The sequence below is a fragment of the Apodemus sylvaticus genome, chromosome 11 (genome assembly GCF_947179515.1).
Source record: "Apodemus sylvaticus chromosome 11, mApoSyl1.1, whole genome shotgun sequence".
Lineage (NCBI taxonomy): Eukaryota > Metazoa > Chordata > Mammalia > Rodentia > Muridae > Apodemus > Apodemus sylvaticus.
This window is the reverse complement of record NC_067482.1, coordinates 59,531,513-59,542,072: the sequence shown is the minus strand read 5'-3', so window position 1 is coordinate 59,542,072 and position 10,560 is coordinate 59,531,513.

Sequence of the window (10,560 nt, the reverse complement as noted above, 5' to 3'; positions counted from 1 at the left end):
TTGCCTAAGAATTTCATGAATTCATTGTTTCTAATGGCTGAATAGTACTCCATTGTGTAGATATACCACATTTTTTGTATCCACTCTTCTGTTGAGGGATACCTGGGTTCTTTCCAGCATCTGGCAATTATAAATAGGGCTGCTATGAACATAGTAGAGCATGTATCCTTATTACATGGTGGGGAATCCTCTGGGTATATGCCCAGGAGTGGTATAGCAGGATCTTCTGGAAGTGAGGTGCCCAGTTTTCGGAGGAACCGCCAGACTGCTTTCCAGAGTGGTTGTACCAATTTGCAACCCCACCAGCAGTGGAGGAGTGTTCCTCTTTCTCCGCACCCTCTCCAACACCTGCTGTCTCCTGAATTTTTAATCTTAGCCATTCTGACTGGTGTAAGATGAAATCTTAGGGTTGTTTTGATTTGCATTTAGGAAGGGATCTTTTGGCTAAGTTAGGAGCCTCTCTTTCCTTTGCTCCCCCCACTCACCTGAACCCAAGGTCACCAGCAGTTCTTCTGCCCCTTCTTCTAGCCAGCCAACCTAATAATACTAACATGTTGTTTCCTTTACCAGCTTCTCAGGTGGACCAGAGAGTTAGGGATGTCCAGAACCCCTCTGTTCCTAAACATCATTCTCGTAGTGTCATCCAGTTAATGGACTCTACCGGTTCCTATTAAAGAATTACCAGCCACTGTTTGTGTGTGTGCGTGTTTGTGTGTGTGTGTGTGTATGTGTGTGTGTGTATGTGTGTGTGTGTGTGTGTGTGTGTGTGTGTGTGTGTGTGTGTGTATGTGTTATGAATTCACTAATTCCATAAAGTACTAGAAAAGTTCATCAAATTTCCTAGATCTGGACTTACAGTATGTCAGTCACCTTATTTATTTAAGTGCTGGGAACTGAGTTTGAGTACTCTGAAAAAGAAGCAAGTACTCTTAATAGCTGATACATCTCCAACATCTTAATATTTTAAGTCTATTATATTTCACTAGATTGAAAGATAGTATAATGTTAAGTTCATTTGAGCGAGTAATCTGCTAGCATTAAATGTCAGTGGGTAACAACCAATCTCACTGGACACTTGCGAATACATCTCAGCTAGCACTTTCTAAGACATTCCTCAAGATGCTTTAGAAATCTGGTCTAAAAACCACATGATATCTCACACAGTAGATATTTTTATTACATTATTGTTTCTTATTTAAAAGTCAAAAGTATACATTTAAACCCAGATGTAATAGGATGTGTGGGGAAAACTCAAAACCGTGATGAAACCTGGAAGAGTCGTCCAAAAACTAAACAAATTCTTCAGTGCTTCTTATGCCTGCAGCTTCCATAAACAATGCAGCCAACGTCCTTAACCTCACAGAAAGGTATAAAGCTTAATATGATAATATATTACTATAAGACTTGTAGTAGTGCTTAAAAATAACTGCTATTGCCAAAATTGAAAGATTACTTATAAAAAGCACCCCCTCCTTATAGTCTTTAGGGTTTTGAGTGCATCCAACTACTACAAATAAAAATTGAGCTATGTTTAAAGGTATAAAGTATAGAGATTTTTTGTTCTTCAGATCAGTAATTACATATCATATCTCTACTACTGTGACCAAGTCTATAAAAATCGTGCTAACACATTCCTAAGAATTAAAAAATAAAACCTTAGGTAAATCAATTATATTTATTTATTGTATTGAATTTTAAAATAGATTAACGTTCCCTGAGATACCATTAGAAAAAAATTATTGGCAAGGTGAAAATTGCCTAATAAATTTTATTTTTATATTCGGCAAAGCTTTTTCTTCATTATATAGTCTTATTTTTTCTATGAACTTGATAGTCATATTACTTTTTTATGGATTAAATGTTGGTCATTAAAATTTCCTCAAATATGAAGCTGGAGTTATGGCTTATTGCGTAAGAACATTAGTTTCTTTCCAGGTGACCCAGGTTTGGTCTCTATCACTCACATGGTGGCATGCAACCCGATGTCCCCTGCTAGCCTCCATGGGCACCAGACATTCAGACCTTACAGAGACATATATACAAGCAAATGTATATTTGTACAAATGTATATGCACATTTAAAATAAAATCATAAAAAATTAATTGAAAAATGTTCCAAATATGCCAAACAAGTGACCAACAAAAGCCAGTTTGCTTTGTATGTGATGAAATTCTATGTTGTTTTTGAAAGAGCATAGATAAATACATGACATTGATCTGTACTAGCTTGTGTATGTAAGGATCTTCATGGCTTGTCTTCATTGCTGACTTCAAGATGAGTTGCATATGTGTCCACGATGTACAACAGTTCAATATGGTGAGACATGGTATTTGTTTTTTCTGAACCAATCCACTACATCATATAGACAGGTTTGAAATCCATAGAACGGCACAGTGATTTTCTTTCTTCTAACATGAGTGCTGTCACAATCTCAATGGCATCTCCCTCCCTAATCGTTGACTGTAAAAGCTGGAAGAGGCCTGAAATTCCATGTATAAACTATCATCTCATGATACTGTTCAGTAATATCCATCTTAAATCATTGAGGCTTGATTGGAAGTGGAATTGATGTTTTTCTTTTTTCTATTAGATATTTTCTTTATTTACATTTCAAATGTTATACCCTTTCGTCATTTCTCCTCTGAAAATCCCCTATCCTATCCCCCCTCACCCTAATCATCAACCCACTGGAGTTGAGTCAGCTTCCCTGTCCTGGCATTCCCCTATACTGGGGCATTGAGCCTTCTCGTGACCAAGGGCCTCTCCTCTCATTGATAAGGCCATCCTCTGCTACATGTGTAGCTGGAGCCATGGGTCCCTCCATGTGTACTCTTTGGTTAGTGGTTTAGTCCCTGGGAGTTCTAGGGGGTTCATATTGTTGTTTCTCCTATGGGACTCAAAACCCCTTCATCTCCTTAGATCCTTTGTCTGGTTCCTCCATGGGACCCTATGCTCAATCTAATGGTTGACTGAGAGCATCCATCTCTGTATTTGTCAGGCACTGGCAGAGCCTCTCAGGAGACAGCTATATCAGATTCCTGTCAGCCAGCACTTTTTTGGCATCCACAATAGTGTCTGGGTTTGATAACTGTATATGGGACAGATCTCTGAATGGCCTTTCCTTGGGTCTCTGTTCCACACTTTGTCTCTGTATATCCTCCCATGGGTATGCTGTCTTTTTTCCCTGATGCCTATGTATTTGCGACTTTTCCCACTTTCTATGCTATTAGATTCAGTGTATTTGGTTTCATGTGGAGGTCCTTGATCTACTTGGATTTGAGGTATTGGTACAATGACAAACAGGTAGATCAATGGAATAGAACTGAAGACCAGAAATAAATCCACACACCTATGGTCACTTGATCTTTGACAAAGAAGCTAAAACCATCAAGTGAAAAAAAGACAGCATTTTCAACAAATGATGCTGGGACAACTGGTGGTTAGCATGTAGAAGAATACAAATCAATCCATTCTTATCTTCTTGTACAAAGCTCAAGTCCAAGTGGATCAAGGACCTCCACATAAAACCAGATACACTGGAACTAACAGAAAAGAAAGTGGGGGAAGATCCTCAAGAACAGGGTACAGGAGACAACTTCCTGATCAGAACACCAATAGCTTATGCTCTAAGATCAAGAATTGACAAATGGGACCTTATAACATTGCAAAGCTTCTATAAGACAAAGGAAAATGTCAGTAGGACAAAACAGCAATCAATAAACTGGAGAAAGATCTTTACCAACCCTACATCCCATAGAGGACTAACCAATATATACAAGAAGTTAGACTCCAGAGAAGCAAATAACCCTGTTTAAAAATGGGGTACAGAGCTAAACAAAGAATTCTCAACTGAGGAATATTGTATGGCTGAGAAGCACCTAAAAGAAAGTTCAACATCCCCAGTCATCAGAGAAATGCAAATCAAAACAAACCTGAAATCCCACATCAAACCAATCAGAATGGCTAAGATCAATAACTCTGGGGACAGCAGATGCTGGGGAGGATGTGGAGAAAGAAGAACACTCCTTCTCTGTTGTTGGGATTGCAAGCTGGTACAACCACTCTGGAGGTTCCTCAGAAAATTGGGCATAGTACTACCTGAGGACTCAGATATACCACTCCTGGGCATATACCCTGAAGATGCTCCAACATATAACAAGGACACATGTTCCACTATGTTCATAACAGCCTTATTTATAACAGCCACAAACTGGAAAAAACCCAAATTCCCCTCAACAGAACTGATGTTTTTCTTAAGTGAACACTTCCAGATAAAGTCAAGGGCAGCGATTTTAATGATGACAAGTGTTTTTCATGATTTATCTGCTTAAGTTAAAGCATAATTTAAACACAAGGTAGTGATAGATTAAGTAAAAACCAAAACAAAGTTCTTTTCAGTCCTCAAGTTGGCACATATGATGTGCAGTTGCTTCATGTATATTCATAGATGTTTGCAATTGAGTAGCAAGAAGCATTATGGACAGATGTCTAGCTTTGTTCCCATGGAATCGGGTACCTCAGTGGAACTCTACAATAAAGTTGTGCCATGCATGTGTTAGACTCCATGGGATTTATGATTTGATGTTATATGTTAAAGAGATGAAAAGAGAAGATCAAAGAAAGAGAAGATAGGTAGAGGAGTGATATTTAGCCATGCTGGCTCTTCAGGCTACACAGCCACTCCCATGTTATGACAAATAGCATATTAGCAAAACTTGAGGGTGCAGATCTGGCCTGCTGCCATCATCCATCTATCAGAGCACCAACACTCCATCCATTCCATGTACCGAAGAGCCTTGCTTTTGAAAACATATGGCCTATCCTAAGAAGTCAACTATTAACCTGAGGTTCAACAGAATTTAGACAGATTTATTTTAATGTAGAAGGAAATGATAAACTCATTCATCTTCACTGAAGTGGTTCTTGTTATTATTAACATCAACTAATTGGAGTTTGTGAGAATTTTAATTACAGATAATTTTCTTATTTATGCTCTGGTTATAAAATCAAAGCCCAATGTAAGTTGAATGCTCATTACACTTCGAAGTGTTCCCCACTGGGGCAGTCTTTTTGTAGATAATGGCAGTTCTAAGTAAGAAAGAGCTTTGAGAAGCCTCAGATGCAAAGCATGATGCACTGAAGAACATGGAACAGCATGGAACAATAGCAAGAACGGAGAAGTAAAAATCAAAGCCAAGGCTGGGAAAAGGGCTTGGAGATTAAGGGCATGCACATGCTGCTCTTTTAGAGATCTGGATCTCTGTTCCCAGCATTCATGTTGGATGGTGCATAACCAGCTATACCTCCAGATCACAGGAAGAAGAAACGCTCTATCTTCCACAGGCACCTGTGCACACATGGACATGCACACAGAGAGACATAATACATGTGTATAAACATGAATACAATGCAACTTAACATTAACAGACAAACTAAAGCTAGACAGCAAAATGTTGGACAAGGAGACTCCTAGTAAAATGGGAACATGAAAATAATTTTCTAAGTCTTCTGTACCTTTCAGTAGCATAGCAAATTGTGATATTTAAAATTATGCTTTGTGTCTATCGCTGCACATAAATGCCTGAGCTTGTAGTACTCAGGGTGATGTGGGGTTTAAGATATTAGTCTCTCATTAAGCTGCACTCGAAACATTGAAAAAATATTAAAAGAGTCTGTAAGTTCTCCTAATATGATTCCTTGACTAAATGATATTATTAGGTTTTATTTTATTTTGGCTCCTCTTAATGAAGCTATGTGGGAACTAGTAGTTTCTTTTTGAGTAGAGTGGGGAAGTATCATGTTGAGCTAGACACTACATAAACTCAAAAGAGTTCTGGAAGCCTTATAATTCTTCATTGTGAGAACTAAATTTACCATACAGTGGCCCACCTAAGTAGTATCCACCAAGGAAAAAAAGCTTGGTTGGACCCACTAATGCAACAACTTCACTTCCCACTAGTATAATTTTCCTGGCTAATAAATGCTTATTTTCAAGGCTAATGCAACTTCTCACCCATTAACAGAATGCTAATTGGGAAGTTAGTAGGTACCCAGAAATAGACTTTGGAGAGTGGAAAATATCTGAAAAAAAATAAGCAACACATTTCCTTTAGCCTCAGAATTTCTTTTGGTTTTGGTAGAGAGAACAAGATCATGTAGAGAAAACACAAAAAGAATTGTCACAATATTGAAAATGGTTCTCTTTTCCTATCAAGAGTACTGCAGGCTGTGGTGAATTGGCCCTGCCCTTCCCTGACTACAGCACTTGAGAGAATCATTAAGAACCTTCTTATCTGGGCAGCATAGTAGAGTAGCCCTGGGGGATCTCTCTCTCTCTCTCTCTATCTCTCTCTCTATCTCTCTCTCTCTCTCCCTCTCTCTCCCTCTCTCTCATCTGTCCCTCTGTGTGTGTATGAGAGAGAGAGAGAGAGAGAGAGAGGAGGACACAGAGAGAGAGAAACAGAGAGACAGAAAGACAGAGAGAGAGAGAGAGGAACAGAGAAGGAGGCACACACACAGAAACAGAGAGACAGAGACAGAGAGACAGAAAGAGATAGAGACAGAGAGACAAGGAGACAGAGACAAAAGCCAGCACACGCACACACACACACACACACACACACACACACACACACACACACACTGCACAGTCATGAGGAAAGCTTGTCCTAAAGTCATGGATATTGGACAATGAGTCCCACTCCTGACAACTTGTCCTGAAAAATTTCCCCTGTGCCCATGTGCTCGAAGCTCTCCCCCACTTTCTTTTCTATTAGTTTCAGTGTGACAGGGGAAAATTTCCTGACCAATAGCTTATGCTCTAAGAACAAGAATTGACAAATGGGAGCTCATAAAATTGCAAAGTTTCTGTAAGGCAAAGGACATTGTCAATAGAACAAAATGGCAACCAACACATTGGGAAAAGATCTTTACCAATCCTACATCTGATAGAGAGCTAATATCCAATGTGTAAAAAGAAGTCAAGAAGTTAGACTCCAGAGAGTTAAATAACCCTATTCAAAAATGGAGTACAGAGCTAAACAGAGAATTTTCAACTGAGGAATTTCAAATGGCAATGAAGCACCTAAAGAAACGTTTAATATCCTTAGTCATCAGGGAAATGCAAATCAAAACAACCCCGAGATTCTACCTCACACCAATCAGAATGGCTAAGTGGAGAGCAGTTGCTGGTGAGGATGTAGAGAAAGAGTAACACTACTCCACTGCTGGTGGGATCACAAGCTGGTACAACCACTCTGGAAATCAGTCTGGCAGTTTCTCAGAAAATTGAGTATAATATGACTGGAGGATCCTTCTATACCACTCCTGGGAATATACCCAGATGATTCTTCAGCATGTAATAAGGACACATGCTCCACTATGGACATAGCAGCCCTATCCAGAAGCTGGAAAGACCCAAGATGTCCCTCAAGAGAGAATGGATACAGAGAATGTGGTACATTTATACAATGGAATACTACTCAGCTATTAAAAGCAATGAATTCATGAAATTCTTAGACAAATGGAAGGAACTAGAAAATATCATCCTGAGTGAGATAACCCAATCACAAAACACACACAGTGTGCACTCACTGATAAGTAGATATTAGCCCAGAAGCTTGGAATACCCAAGATACAAATTCAAAGACCAAATAAAGCTCAAGAAGAAGGAAGAACTAAGTAAGAACTAACTACTCTGATCTTCCTTAGAAGGGGGAACAAAATACCCATGGAAGGAGATACAGAGACAAAGTGGGGAGCAGAAACTGAGGAAAATCCAGACCATCCAGAGCCTGCCCCACCTAGGGATCCATCCCTTATACAGTTACCAAACCCAGACATTATTGTGGATGCCAACAAGTGCTTGCTGACAGGAGCCTGATATAGCTGTCACCTCGGAGGATCTGCCAGTGAATGACAAATACAGAGGGGACACTCTCAGGCAACCATTGAACTGAGCATAGGGTCCCCAAAGAAGGAGCTAGAGAAAGAACCCAAGGAGCTGAAGGGGTTTGCAGTGCCATAGGAGGGACAACAATATGAACCACCCAGTATCCCCAGAGCTCCCAGGGACAAAACCACCAACTAAAGAATACACATAGAGGGACCCATGGCTCCAGATGCATATAGAGCAGAGGATGGCCTTGTTGGACATCAAAGAGAAGAGAGGCCCTTGGTTCTGAGAAGGCTCGATGTCCCAGTATAGGGGAAAGCCAGGGCAGGGAAGTGGAGCAGGGGGAAGGGGGATGCGTTAGGGGTTTTTCAGGTGGGAAAACCAGGAATGGGGACATTTGAAATGTAAATTAGGAATATTAATTACTTAATTAATTAATTAAAAATGAAAAAATGGGTGTGGAACCTCACCTGGGCAGCACAGTGAGGCTTGTCCTGATGGCAAAGACACCTGTGAGACAGCATAGAAGGTTCAGGTGATGAGAGAGCAGGTCCAGCCCCACACAGCCCTCACAGTGAGCTCCATGCTTCAACTGGGAAACACAGTAGAGCTGGCTTTGGAGGTGTGAATCGGAGGGAGCTGGTCTTGAGGGCATGCAAAGTAGGAGAGTTGAGTGTGCCTCTTGCTGAGGCTGGTACTTGGTGGCCTCGCCACAGCAGTGCTCCTAACCTCACACTGGTAGTCCAGGTAAGGGATAGCAAGACCCTAACCACCAGCTTTCCAGGCCCTGATCCAGGCCTTTGAATTCTTCTACTCCCAAATTTACATCATCAGTGAATGCTTGGGTCACAGAAAGAACCAGTTCTACTGATGCAAAGCTGCAGAATCTCCATGACACAAGGAAACAACAGGATGCCTCAGAAGAGTCCCAGTGAAGATCCAGTATTGATGGTGTCACAGAGGACAGAAACCTCAAAGCAGACCAATGAGTGATTCATTACCATGAACATTTGCTAGTAAAGATGCCTACAGAGTGTACTGTGGGTCACTTTCTGACACACTACATCTTTCATAAGGAGCTATATTTTCTATGCTTTATTATCTTTGTTTATTTGTTTTCGTGCTTTCTATGGGGGGGGGGGGAGTTGCAAGAGCAGAAGGCAGAAATGGGAGGTGAGTGGGGCTGAGGTGAATGAGGTGGAACTTCCCCCCTCCAAAAAAAATCAATAAAAAGTTAAAAAAAAAATAGTGCTGTAGGATTTCTCCCAGTGATTCCTGGGTAGTTTGAATAATCACAGTAGGCTTCATGGAAATGGTGCCATGTTAATTGGCATGGAAGAATGGGGACAGGGTGGTGGTTTGAATAAGAAATGTCCACCCTAGTTACCAGGTGGTTCTTAGTGGCACGTGGAGGGGGTAAAACCTTTAGGAGGTAGAGCCATGCTAGAGGCAGTAAGTCACTTGGAGCAGACTTTGAAGTTCATAGACTCATCCCCACTTCAAGTTTGCTATCTCTGACTCAAATGTTTGCAATTAAGGATGTGATCCTTCAGCTTCTTGCTTCCCTACCTGCTGAAATACTCTTGACTGGTCCTCCAAAATGAAAAGACAAAACAACCTTTTTCTTCCTAAGTCACCTTTTGGCTCATGTTTTCTAACCAGACAGAAAAAGACTAAAACCTACGTGAATAAGTAGACTAAGGAAAAGAGCTAAAAGCAAACACACACAAAAACAAAAACAAAAAAAAAAACAAATAAACAACAGCAAAACAAAACAAAAACCCTGTAAAACCCTAAGCAAAGGTCTTGGCTTTAAAAGTGGCCATTCTAATTCATAGAAGTTAATTGAATTGTAAGTTTTTGGCACTTTGTAGGGATTTGTTTGAGTGGCTATCTTAATCTAACAATTTAATGTTTTTATGTGGGAGCACATTGTTTGGTTGGTTCATTTTGTTTTATTGTTTTGTCTTTTGAGACAAGGTCTCTATACAGGGCCTTTTGTCTTGTTTCTCACTATGTAGACCAGCCTGGCCTTGAAGTTATAGCCTGGCCTCCTGTGTGCTTGGATTGTGCACCAGCACACCCAGCTTATGAATGCATTATAATGAAGTAATTTTTATATTTAAACCAAGTAGGAAAAATGAAATGTAAGTGATGGTACAGTTTTGTAAATCCATCATTGATGGTGCTTACATAAGAGGAATTGGTTAGAGACAGTTTGTTCTAGAAAGAAAGAAAGAAAGAAAGAAAGAAAGAAAGAAAGAAAGAAAGAAAGAAAGAAAGAAAGAAAGAAAGAAAGAAAGAAAGAAAGGGGGGCAAAGGGAGAGCAGAAGATTGATCATCGATACATAGTACATAGATGGATGATAGATGTAGATAGAGATAGATAGATAGATAGATAGATAGATAGATAGATAGATAATCGATATTGAGAGGGTTGGTCAGCTAAGCCTAGAGCTGGGAGAAAGTGAGAAAGGAGCAGCTGACTGAAGTTGTGGAACTTGTCTTTCTGGCATCAAAGCACAATTTGAGCAGCTTTCTTTGTAACAAAATACTTACAAGTTGTATGTCTACTTTTTTAAATATCCAAGCAATATGCTACAATCACAATATAGCTATGAGGCCGCCTGTACGCTCCCAGTTTTCTGGGCATGGTGAGACAGTCC